The sequence below is a fragment of the Felis catus genome, chromosome B1, assembly GCF_018350175.1.
Source record: "Felis catus isolate Fca126 chromosome B1, F.catus_Fca126_mat1.0, whole genome shotgun sequence".
Lineage (NCBI taxonomy): Eukaryota > Metazoa > Chordata > Mammalia > Carnivora > Felidae > Felis > Felis catus.
Window position 1 is genome coordinate 21,758,497 of NC_058371.1, and position 13,907 is coordinate 21,772,403.

Consider the following 13,907-nt stretch of genomic DNA (forward strand, 5'->3'; position numbering starts at 1 on the left):
AGAAAGTAAATTACTGGTTGCCTGGGAGTTGCAGTGGGAATGAGAAATACCCGCACACAGGCACGAAGTTCCTTTCTGTGGTGATGGAAGTGTTTTATAATTGGATTGTGGTGATGGTTGCAGTACTCTGTACATTGACTAGAAATTATTGAATCTGTACGCTTAAATCTTATCGTATGTGGAAATCTTGTAAAAATTAGTAGAATAAATCTGAAGGTGAAAGGTTCTTATAAAATCCAGAGAGAGAGAAATTCAAACTCATTAGATATTCCAGCCTCTAGGTCACGCCAGCCTCTTGTCTCAAAGTTTCAGAAAAGATTAAGAATGTGTGACTTTCATTTCTAGTACTCTGAAAAAAAAAAAAAAAAAAAAAAAACAGTCAAATGCTCCTGAATCAAAGCATCGGAATTCAAGTTATGGGGCTTGTGTTTGCCAGTGACCTATGATACTTTCCTCTCTAGCACACACAATCTATCACACACCGAATGCAACCAGACTCCATCAGGTCTGGTCCTTTTCTCTCAAGGACACTATGTTGTTTGCATATCTTGTACATTTTAATGTTATTATTTGGAAGTGAGGTGGATACTAAGAAAAGAAATGTTCCTGGCTTTTTAAAATTATTATTGAAATTTTAGTTAGTTAATAGACGGTGCCATTATTGATTTCACAAGTAGAATTCAGTGATTCATCACTTTTGTACAATACCCGGTGCTCATCACAAGTGCCCTCCTTAGTACCCATCACCCAACCAGTCCATATCCCACCCATGTCCCTCCATCAATCCTCAGTTCGTGTCTATGGTTAAGAGTCTCTTGTGGTTTGTTTCCCTTTCTTCTTTTCTCCCCTCCTCCTATATGTTCATCTGTTTTGTTTCTTAAATTCCACCTTTGAGTGAAATCATGTATTTTTCCTTCACTGATTGACTTATTTTGCTTAGCATAGTACATTCTAGCTCTATCCATGTTGTCTCAAATGGCAAGATTTCATTCTTTTTTTATGGCTGAGTAATATTCCATCATAGTTAGATGATACAGATATAGATATAGATATATTACATCTTCTTTATCCTGGCTAATTTTGGGCAGCCTATAAACCTTGTTTATCTTTCTCAGTATGCCTTTGAGACCTTCCTTTCCCATTGTCTGACCTGAACAATGTTTTTTTTTTTTTTTTTTTCTGACATCAGTGATGATGAATTAATGGCATGAAATGGGTTTATTTTTTTTTTAATTTTTTTAACATTTATTTATTTTTGAGACAGAGAGAGACAGAGCATGAACAGGGGAGGGGCAGAGAGAGAGGGAGACACAGAATCTGAGGCTCCAGGCTCTGAGCTGTCAGCACAGAGCCCGACGCAGGGCTCGAACTCACAGACTGTGAGATCATGACCTGAGCTGAAGTTGGACGCCCAACCGACCAAGCCACCCAGGCGCCCCTTGAAATGGGTTTAAAAACTCACTCACTTAAGACATAAATGTTAAGGAAAATATATAAAATGGAAGATTATTCACAAATATATTGGTTAATCTCACTTATAGAAATGAATTTCTTCTTACTGCCCCTCCCAATAGCATTAATAATTGTGACTATTTGGGAATTAGATATCACCCTATAGTAAATTCAATTCCCTGGTCCAAACTTTCTTTCTTTCACTCAATAACTGAGGACTTATTACGTGCCAGGCTCTGTACTAGGCCTGGCTCTGGTGTTACAGCAACTAACTCATTAACAGTTTGTCTTCAAAAGCCATCCTTGAAAATGATCTTTGGGGCGCCTGGGTGGCTCAGTCGGTTGAGCATCTGACTTTGGCTCAGGTCATGATCTCGTGGTCTGTGAGTTCGAGCCCCGCATGGGGCTCTGTGCTGATAGCTCGGAGCCTGGACCTGCTTCAGAATCTGTGTCTCCCTCTCTCTCTGCCCCTCCCCCACTCATGCTCTGTGTCTCTCTGTCTCAGAAATAAACATTAAAAAATTTTTTTTAAAAAGAAAATGATCTTCAAAACAGAATAAACAGATTATGATCAACTGAGGTACAGAAAAACTTAGAACCTCTATTTACCTTTTCAGAAAAAAATTCTTTATTTCTGTTTCTTAGAACATACATCATACATTAGCACAATAGAACATATGTATAGTTTATAAATCATAAAATCCACCAATATGAAAAGTGCATGAGGTTTCAATCAAAAATATTTTGAGACCTCTGGTTTAGCACATTAGTGGTACTAACCTCTGGCTTATGAGAAATCTTAGACCCTCTGTCTCCTTGTAGTATTTATTAAACCCCCCACATGCAGTAAACAGTAAATGGTAAACATAAGTGAAAATGGTACGCTTACTATTTAAATTCAGCTTCAAGAGAAGTCGCCCTCCCTCTACCCCCTCAATTACTTTTTTTTTTGCTCTTAAGTGCCTTATAGACAGGAAACTTATGGCACTAACATGGTCTCGTGGTCAATAAAACAAGAAACTAAGCAATTACAGCACCACATGGGTAGGGATAAGTATTAGGTGTGTTGGCAGCCCCCTGGGGGCATGTGAGCCAGTTCTCAGGGTTAAGAGACATGTACATAGAAACATGGTAGCAGAGGGGCGCCTGGGTGGCGCAGTCGGTTGAGCGTCCGACTTCAGCCAGGTCACGATCTCGCGGTCCGGGAGTTCGAGCCCCGCGTCGGGCTCTGGGCTGATGGCTCAGAGCCTGGAGCCTGTTTCCGATTCTGTGTCTCCCTCTCTCTCTGCCCCTCCCCCCGTTCATGCTCTGTCTCTCTCTGTCCCAAAAATAAATAAATAAAAAAAAAAAAAGAAACATGGTAGCAGAGAGTAGGCAAAGCTTCTGGGAAGACTCATGAGCACCCAAGCATCCCAGGATCAAGAGAGAGTAGGTGAATTGGGGGGAATTAAACCTGTGGTAGAAGTGTGGTGCATACAGGTAATAAGGGTGAGATACAAAGCATGAGAGCCGAGCAGGACTAGACCATGAAGAGCCTTGTTAAGAAGTTTGGCTTCCTTCCTGATGGCCCTGGGGAGCCAATGACACCTTGTAGGCAGAGACATGACATGGTGAAGGATGTGTTTTACAAAGACATCTCTCTGACTGCAGTCTGATAGTATGACCACATGTGCTAGCTTTCCAGGGTTGATCTAATTTCCGTTTATTGTTCTGTAAATATCATTAGTGCCTGTTTTCAAGCATAAAATTTTGTTTTGATGATGTATGGTTTTCCCAAGAATGGACTGAAGGAGGCCGCGTAGCAAGAGGATCTTGGCTGCACGTGGGTGCAGTCTTCTGGAGGAGAGATGACATCTTTTATTGAGTTAGTGATAGGATGCGCAGGGTAGAGGACAGATATTAGTCGTAGTGGTATTTAAGAAGTACATACAGAGCAGGTGATGGTTGATTTTATATGAAGGATGAGAGAGAAAGACAAAGGTTGTAATACCCAGCTTTCTCCTCTGGGTACATGGTGGGCTGTTTACTGAGATACAGAATACCAGAGGATGGTTAAGTTTTGGGGATGGGGAATTGATAACTGAATTTTGGGAACTGTGGAATAAAATGTCTGATGAATATCTAAGAGATCTGGTTTTGCTGTATGGATCTGAACTTCTGAATAGAATTCTGAGCTTAAGATAGAGATTTCAGGGTTGTCTGCATAAATATGGAAGCCAAAACAACATGAATGGATGAGATGGCCCAGACTGGGTACACAGAGAAGAGAAGAGGCCTGAGGAAATCCAACATTTGGTGGACGAACCAAAGAGCGGTAGCCCCCAGGAGAAATGGTGTGAACGAGGCAGAGGAATAGGAAACAAGGAGCTGTGATGTCCTGGTACCAAAGAAAGGGGCTATTCCAAATGGAGGAAGATGTCAACAGTGTTGAAGGCTGTAGAGAGTGAGGACTGAAAATACCCAGTGGATCTGACAATAGGGTGACCTTGCGAGAGAGTCTCAGTAAAAATATGGGACACATATAGGACTTGAAAAAGTCGAGTGGGAAAACACCTCTTTCTAGAAATCCTAATACTTAAGACTAAATTGTAAGTATCTCTGTTAATCAAAAAGAGAGAGTAGTGGATGAATTAATTCCTTCATTTTATTAGCTAACGCGTTCCATTTCCTACGAAACAGAACAATCGACCCAGTTAAGATATGTGTGTCCTTATAAAAAAGCCCACAAGGATGTTTAGAATGTTTGACTCTAAAGAAAACTAGCAAGAAAGATCTTTACTATCTGTGTGACAGAAGTTTTAAGGTCTCTGTAAATGTCATTACATAGTCTTTAACAAGGCCTGCTTTTCCTATAGAGAAGGCTGGAACTTGCTGTAATTTTCCTTTTTCTTAGAGCCTAAATGCAATCAATTACCTGCTGGCATTTGCCCTGCACTATTTTTAGAACTGCTTTTTAGAATTATCAGTAATTGTCAAATGCCTGGACAGTTAAGTGCTGATGGAAGAAACGCATTCTATGGGGGTGCAAACTCAGACAGGCATGGGAGTTCAGGCCCCGGTAGCAGATAGACCTGATTCTGCGCCAAACCTCAGTTTCCCCATCTGTAAGTGGAAGTTAATAGTTGTTCTCATCATAGTGTTCTAAGGATTAAGCACTTATTTGCCTGGTCCACAGTGGCCACCCGAATAAAAGTTCATCACTAGATCAATTATTGTTTCTTTTTCTCTTTTTTCTTTTTCCGTAAAATGCCATTTCAAAAAGGCTTTGTGTGTATAGGAGAAGCCATTTCAAGGTCAGGATTAAAGTCACTATCAGAGCTGTAAGAAGAAGGTTGATAGTGCATTTATCAGCAATATTCATTTGCCTGCTGTATTGAAACTCAGGGATAATCTTCTTAGTGTCAGTCAACCCTCTTTTGCTTCTACCGTGCATGAGCAAAAACTCGACTGTCCTTTCCTGCCATATGTTGCTAATTGATGATTGTTGGCATCCCCATTTCCTGTAGAGGGATTTTGGCTTTTTGGGGTATCATTGAAATGCTATAAAGTTTACCTGAATCTGCCAAAAAAAAATCCCGAGTCACTGGGCGCAGGATTTCTTTCTTTCTTTCTTTTAAGTTTATTTTATTTATTTTGAGAGAGAGAGGGAGCAAGCATGGGTGGGGCAGAGAGAGAGGGAGAGAGAATCCCAAGCAGGCTCTGCACTGCCTGCATTGAGCCCAACGTGGGGCTCAAACCCACAAACCATGAGGTCATGACCTGAGCTGAAATCAAGAGTCAGATGCTTAACTAATGGAGCCACCCAGGCGCCCCAAGGGCACAGGATTTCTTAATCGTGTGATGATGTTTGCAGCATCTTCAGCCAGAGCTTTCGGAGGCTGGGCATATATCCCCTATATTGAACCATGTTGGAAGGTCAGCTCATGGCGTCTTAAGGATTCTTAGATGTATTTGTTTTAAGATTATTAGCTTTATGAATTCATTAGCCACCAATATCAAATGAACAAGGTCATCAGGGCTCAGGAAGTGAAGAAAATATCCTTTTCTCAGCAGCCAACCAGAGATAACAGTGATAAAAGGTAAAAATGCATGTAGTATAGCCTCACTGTGCAGAAAAATTGCAAATTCTGGGATTGGCTAAAATGTACTCTACACAAGGACTATGGAAGGATTTGATACAAATGGAACTTTCATGTGTTAAGCAGCTACTGGCCTGATTTGAGCATCTCTCATTAATTTATAATGACTACAACTTGGGTAAGGAAGAACAATGACACAAGGGATTTGGGACTTTTGACAACGTGCGAAAAACGTGACAGATGGCAGAATATATACAATTAGTATAGAAGGTGAAGACAGGGTGGGTTTGAAAAGATTCCAAGAGAGGGGAAGGGGCACTGGATCTCTGAAGTAGAAGATGCGGTAGGGTGGGAATTCAATGCCTCTAAGTCAGACCGGTTCTAGGTATCACCTGACAAGTTATGAGCCCCTGGTCTTGTCCAACTGTTCCATTCTGCTCATGCGCAGCAGCTACCATGACTGCAGCTTTTGGAGACACTGGGGACTGGAAGTAAGTTAACTTTATAGCATTTGAAAAATGTAGCAGGATGCTAGCTTACCCTGGGGGGAAATGAGTCACTTTCCCTTTTATAGTGAGGAGATACCAATCTGTCTTCCTACATAAATTTCCACACTCATTTAACTGTTTTATGATGTGCTTTGGGATCATTTGAATTCAGAGAATACTGTACGTGAGTCAGTATTTTGTGATCACATTTCCTAATTTAGATTTTTTTTTTACCTTTTTTAAGGGTGGTTTCCAGAATTACCTTAAGAAGAGTGGCTCTAAAAAACCATGTATTAAAAAAAATTCATTGCACAGTCAGCTGCATAGTAATTCTTAGAATTTTTCATGACAGGAGTTTGTGAGCTACAGCCCAAAAAATGATCAAAGAACTATTAGAGCTAACATCACCTATATTAATAGTGATCATAATGGCCCCCAGCCCCAGTGGTTCCTCTTGTTCAACGTCAGTCACCCTGAACCCATCACCGAGCTTTCAACGGATGGGCTTAGTCTCTTACTTAAAGTTTCACTGATGAATGTTTTTCCCTATTTGGTACCTGCCTTTGGAAAGATAGCTGCAAGCAAAGAACACTCATTAACTCAGTTATCTGTGGGGGAAGCGTTGAAGAAAGGCAAACTTTTCTTACTGCTGTAAAGCCATTTTTGGAACTATTAAACCTCTAGAGGAGAAAATGATTTTTCAGTGCATAGTCCATGTCTTGGAGAGTGTGCCCCAAACAGAGCCACTGATTTGTAAAGATACGATTAAAAAAAAAAACAAACCCCACAGCTGTAGGCATAATATTTAAATATTGCCCCAACATGATGCCCAGCAGCTGTCACTGAATAGCATGTGAGCACATCGTGGAGTGAACACAGTCTTGGGGGGAAGGGGGGTATTCGGAGAGCATGAACTGAGACCTGTTCACTGGCCTTTTTCTCCCTGATGGGAGGCAATAGCGGCAGGAAGGAGAGGGCAGGACAGAAGAGACGAGAGAAAAGGTAGATGCTTCTGTGTAGGTGAGTGGATGAGATAATGAAGTAAGTTAATTGGGGCTCCACTGACTAATCTATCTGTTCCTGGCACTTTTGTCTGTACAAACACAGGAAGCCGCCTCCTTCGTGAGGTTCCTAATGAAACAATTTACTTGAAATGATAAAAAAAAGAAAAAGAGCTTCACATGCTGTTTGCATTTAAATGAGAGTCCCTTGGGTCTCTGTTATTGATTGGTAACAGTGGGATGAGAATATCCTGACTGTCTCTGGGAAAACTGGATTAATTCACTTGTGGCCCACCAAATGATGTGGATTGTTTTACTCCTTCACTTAAAATGTGACCATGACAGTCCTTCAGAAGGTTAATATATGTATTGTACTTACAAAAGAGAAAAGCAATTAAAAAAAAAAAAAAAAGACCAAACAGAAAAATGCTTTTAGTCTTATAAAGCTGGGATCAGTGTTCCTTTCAAAAGTTTTATAATTCTAATTTTAAAAGTGATTTATAGGGGCACTGGGATGGCTCAGTCAGTTGAGCATCTGACTCTTAGTTTTGGCTAAGGTCATGATCTCACGGTTCATGAGTGTGAGTCCAGTGTTGGGCCCTGGGATGACAGTGTGGAGCCTGCTTGGGATTCTCTCTCTCTCCCTCTCTCTCTGGTCCTCCTCTGCTCTCTTGCTCTCTCTCTCTCTCTTTCTCTCAAAATAAATACGTAAACTTTAAAAAATAAAAGTGATTTATAACTCAAACTTTAAAATGAATTTAGATCGACCTTGTGAAGTATTTGGATTGTGCCGTTCTGTACAGAATGTGGACCCAGAAAGGGCAAGCGCTTCATTTTGGCAACATTTGCTTAGTGTCAGGTATTTTGTGAGTACAGAGTGTTGATTGTGGTGTTGACTCCAGAGGGACTTGGGCAGGGCTGTATTTTGGAAAACTGAGTGTGTTTTAAAACCATTTTGGATTGAAGCATACATCTATTTTTGTGTTTAAACCTCCAGGAGGATATTCTTCATTTGTCCCATGACTGGTGCCACCACCTAAAAATCTCATGTTAGGAAACTAGTATATTTAAGTATGATTAGAGAATCTCAGAAATCCTCTTTAGGAGGTTCTTTGTGTCTGGGTAGCCCCTAGAGAACCCACTTTAACATTTAAAAACCTAAAATCCTATGGATTCAACATTGCCATTTTCCTTTAGCTTATAATCCAGTCAAGTGATGTCTACAGTTGAGAACTTTTTCACACCCAAACTAAATTCCTCCCTTTCACTTTTAAGTCTGTATATCAGCACCCAGAACTAGGCACTATCTACCCACTTTGTACAAAGCTATCATTCTCCTTTTCTCCCAGAATGCTGGGATTGAAGAAAAAGCTGTTTGGGTTTGTGTCAGGAGCCAATCTTTCCCTTGACCAACTCATGAGTTTACTGTATTTACTGCATAATTCCACGACTGATCTTTGAGTCTTCTGTTTGGAGATTTTACCACTTTTGACTGTAAGGGGAAGAGAAAGTTATGTGGATCTACTGCTCCAAGAGCATTGAGTACTTGGAGAATAAAAACTGTGGGATAATAATTTCACCCAGCAGGTCTAGGATACTAGCAGCAGCTTTGTAGGTGATTAAAATTTCAAAGAACCCAGATAGCCATTTAAATGTAATGGGATTGACGATGAAAGTGCTCAGGGTGTTTGGTTATTTCCTTAAGATCTAGCCTAGACTTGTTACAACTAATGTCCAATAATGGGACAATGTCCATTATTAGTCTAAGGCTTTTTCTCAATTTCCATTTTCAATGCAAATCTAATTATCACATTATCACAAGCATATTAAACTATTGGGGATGAATAGAACAAACAGGAAGACATAATTGTAGTATATTAACCCTTGCTTTCATTTATATAGTCTGTGCCCTGTTGGAGATCAAAAGCTATATAATAGAGTGTTCTTGCTTTTAAAGAACTAAGGCTCTAGAGGGGACAAGAGGTAAGTACAAAACATGTTTTTCACAATATGAGAAGAGAAGAAACACACAGATGGAAGAAAAGTCATAATTATTGGGGGTGAGACCAGTAAATCCCATCATGAGTATTGACCACAGTGCTGACTGGGATGGGGAAGAAATGTGTAGAATTGAAGAAGGAAAGATATTACCTCTACTAGAGATCCAGCCATTTCAAAAAGCAGCAGGAGTTATTCACAAATAACTCTTTAAGTGACATGAATGAGAAGACATAGCCAGATTTTTATAAAAAATATTCCAAGTCTTTACTTAAATTTATAATGACTATTTTTATTGCTTCAAGATTTAAGACTACTGCCATATTGAAAAAAAAATGAGAACAAAAACTTTTCAGTATTTCCAGAAAATCGCCTGGAAGGAGAAAAGGAAGCAATAAATGCAGATGACAAAAGAGTCAAGGTGATGATAGGATTTTCCCATTATTTTAAAGCTTTACATCTTTTGTATTGCCTGGTTGTCTTAAGAACAAATCATGTAATTTACTTCTCGACTAAAGAAGAAATGATCATACGAAATGTATATTTTCAGGGCACCTTGGTGGCTTAGTCAGTTAAACATCTGACTCTTGGTTTTGGCTCAGGTCATGATATCACAATTTGGGAGTTTGAGCCCCACGTTGGGCTCTGTGCTGGAAGTGCAGAACTTACTTGGATTCTCTCTCTTCCTCTCTCTCTCTGCCCCTCGCCTGCTTGCTCTCTCTCTCTCTCTCTCAAAATAAATAAACTAAAAATAAAAAAAAATAAAAAGTGTATATTTTCATAGTAAGCTTCTTTAAAACTTTTATTTTTCATATTCTCAATGAGACAAGTGATTAAAGCATGGCATAGGAGGGAAGACAATGCCTTCTAGTTGGGAGACCTGTTCGATGTTCGGTCTCATTACCACTCTGAGCCTCAGGATCTCATCTACAGCATTTCAAGCTATTAGAGAAGAGCTAGCTTGAGCCATCCAAGTCATGATTCTTTTTCTTGGATTCTACCATAATCTTGCTAGGTTTTCTGAGGGCTTCTCACCTCCTCATGAAGGACGTAGTTCAAATTACAGTGGAAGAAAGAGAAGGAAAGCAAAGCAGCACACATAGAACACATACAAACTAAAACAGACAAAACAGTTGCCCTACCCAAGTAACGCAGAGACAGAGAGAGCAATTGAAAAAAGAGTAATCTAGTCAGTCATTTCAGGTAGATGATTGACTGGTTGATTCATTTGTTCATCCAACTCTTATAGAGTACCTACTATGGGCCAGACACTTCTTGAGGGACTAAGGCAGACAAGGAGCCTTCACTCATGGAATTTACATTTTAGAGGGATGAGAGAAACAATAAACAAGTAAATGCATAGCTGAATGATTTAATTATTTATTATACAAAGAAGTATGAAGAAAGCAAAATTGGACACTCTGATAGTAAATGGAAGGGGGCTAAGTTAAGTCAGCCTGTGTCTTTACGGAGAGCTTCACCATTCAGTCAACATTGATTTGGTATCTGTGAGGCACTGGTATTGACACCCATTGATGACTGTGTCTTTTACCAAAAGTTCTTCCCCTGGTTTCCCAGTGGAGTTCCATTTCTATGATAACACCTGAGGTGCTGTCCTTCATTAGTCTCCATCTACAGGCTAAGGCATGTGACTGGTATCTACTCCTCAAGACTGCTGGGTCAGGTGAGATCACATGAGATCATATACAGGAAATTGTTTTATAAACTCTATTGGGCAAATATTTATTATACACCTTCTATATGTCAGCCATGCATCAGTGAATCACACACACACACACACACACACACACACACACACAGCCCTTATAGGGTTTACATTCTGTTCAAAGATATATTATGATTCTTCAGTTTCTTTTTTTAACAAGAGGCAAACTTAACGCCAGATTTTCTATAATGAAACCTTTTTTGGGGGCTCTATTAATTTGAGATTTCAAAAATTTCCAAAGAAAATACTCATTGTGTTTATTCAGAGGTATTTCTACTCAACATTCTGGCACCTTTCATGTTTGCTTTATTCTTAATCAGGTTCGGTCACCAAGGGAAGCGAGGTATCTCTATTTCAACTTGATCAGTTAGCTTTTTATATTCCTTGCCTTCTGGCTTATTTCAAGATTTTATTTACCCAGAATCTGTCTATTTCTGAAGTTATTTATTAGACTATAAGCGGGCATGAAGCTATCTCTTCCACATGCCTTATAGTTCAATCTACTACCTCAAACAGCTAGGTGGGTCTATTTATCTTTCCTATCTTTAATGCATTTCAGCAGACTAAGGCATATTGGTTGAAGATGTAGAAACATACATCTTATGAGAAAATGGGTCAGCTTAACATCTTCCACTTTGAGATGGGCATTCTGCCCAAAACATTCACAGCAATAAAATTATTCCTTAGCTTACAATGATTAATGAGAAAAAAGTGCCTCTTTACCTCAGCTAAATCCCATAGATGACAGAGCAAATAGAAGAGAAGAAATAAAAGTTGTTCATGGACTTTTCATGACTCAATAGAGGTTAGAAAAACCAGAAACCAGTGGGACGTAGAATTTCCTCTTTCTAGTAGGTGAAAGAACTTCATGCCACTACTGACACGGAAACTTCCGTACGTAAATGAACAACACTCACGTTTTCCTAGGTACATGGTATTCAGGGAGGAAATGGAATCCAGTTTTTAAACACTTACTCTGCGATCTGTGCTCATGATTTTCTGCAGTGGAAATGACTTAAGGGAAATAAAATTAACACTGTATTGTAGGATTCCCTTGAAAAGTGTTTTTGCTCACTTAATCATAAGAGAACACATAGTTTCAAATTAGAAAAGGGAAACAGATAAGAGCTAAAAAAATATCAGATGCAATAGTTAAAATTTTTTTAAATGAGAAGACAATTAGTTTATCTTCCATTGATTCAAATCCCCTATATTTTTTCTCCAATTATAATGAAGGAAGCTATGAAAAATGGTGAAATTCTCCCTAATTTATATATTTCTAATGGGTGATAAATTCATAGTAATTTGTTACTGGTAAGTGATCCCTTTTGGAGATTACAGTGTGATCAGTCACTTTCAGATTCTGGCTGGGAGGTTGCATAGCCTCTAGGAAAGGCCAAACAGGTACCTGACAAGAAGAAACAGTGGATAAGGACTGGGGTGGTAGGCACATAGGAAAAGGGTGAAGTGAAAAAAATAATTCAGACAAGGATCTTTTATTTCAGACAACGGTACGTTTTTGTAGTGTATTTTTTTTTGAAATGTCACTTTCTAATTTTATGTGTCAAGCTAGGCTGCTCTGAGCTTATCTAGAGCTTATGTAGGTGCACACAAGAAGTTTTTCCCTTTATTTATTTATTTAGCCATCTCATCTGTTTTCTATCCAAAGATTGTTTGACTAGACAATGAACCCATGAACGGCAGATACACGGTTACAAAACATTACCTTTTAGCTATCATAGGGCTGGTTTTGCTGTTATTTTTACTTCTGTGATAACCACGGTATTGAAAGGCTACAGATTATGCCCAAGGACAGAGTTGTTGCTGAATGAGTTAGAGATTAATCCATCTGAGGCTCTGTAAAATTCAGTTCAGAAACTTCTGGCTTTAAGTTAGAATATTTTTTCTCTTTCAGAGGGCTTTGAGCAAATTTTTCATACTCAAGTACAATAATTAGACCTTGCCTGTCAAAGACAGAAAATTCTGCTTCATTTAGTAGGCTCAAGAGAGGAGGCTCTCTGAACTTGCTTTAGCATCCAGCTGGAGAGAGTCAGGATTCAGTAGAGCAGCATCTGGGTTACTAAGGGGGTTGGGGAGCATTTTGGGGCGGTTCCTCCTAAGGACTAAAATACTGCTTGCTCAAAGAGTTCTATGATAGCAGGGTCAGGGGGAAAGCAAACTGAGAGTAAGGAATCAATTCTCTGCAGCCAGAAACTTCTTTCTCCTGCTGACAAATGCCAGGCTTGGGAATTACTGGTAAGCATGGCTTGATCAATGTTTTCTCCATTTCCTCCCATTATAATTAAATATGAAAGAAGGAGTTGTAATACCTGCTTAAGGATATTGGGTTCCAGATTAAGATGCTTATGACATCTGACTATTCAAAAGATGCTTCTGGGCCAAAATGATTTCTGTGAGAATGGAGTAAGAGGTTAAAGCAAAGGGCGATTTCCAATTTTTTCTCTTTGCTTCATTTTCTGGTGTGCTGGTGTAATGAGGCCAGAATATCTTCGTCACGTCAATGCCATTAAATGGAACTTTCTGTGGTAATGGCAATGTTCTGTATCTGCACCGTACGATGTGGTAGCCAGTAACCATATGCGTCTATTAAGCCCTTCAAGGTGGATAATGTGATTGGGAAATCAATTATATATATATTTTTTCATTTTAGCTAATTTAAATTTAAATAGCTACATGTTGCTAGTGGCTACCCCCTTGACAGGGAGATCTGAGAGACGGAACAAAGCCATGGGTGCCGCATTTATCTTCATTGACTAGAATTCTTAGATGCCAGAATTAGAATTAAAATGTCACATAGTGTTGCCACTGCACAAAAATGACTCTACTTTGCCTTTTACCTTTAAACCAAGGGAGGAGTGTACATTTTCAGATAGGGTAGGCAATTTAGGGACTATGCTTTCACGGATGATTTTCCTTCTATTCTCCGTAGGCAATGGATCTCTGAATCATGTGAAGGGAAGCACTTGCCCTGCAGAAGACATATCGTGACACTCAGTAGTGATTGAACGCAAATTGTCAGAAAATTGCCATGTCTCAGCCTTGTTCTGGATTCAACTTGCTTTCTCCAACAGGCCAGGAGGACTGTCTAGGTGTTAGATGAGAAGAATTCAGGGAAGGCTTCAGGTGTGCTGGGTTCCTTGCG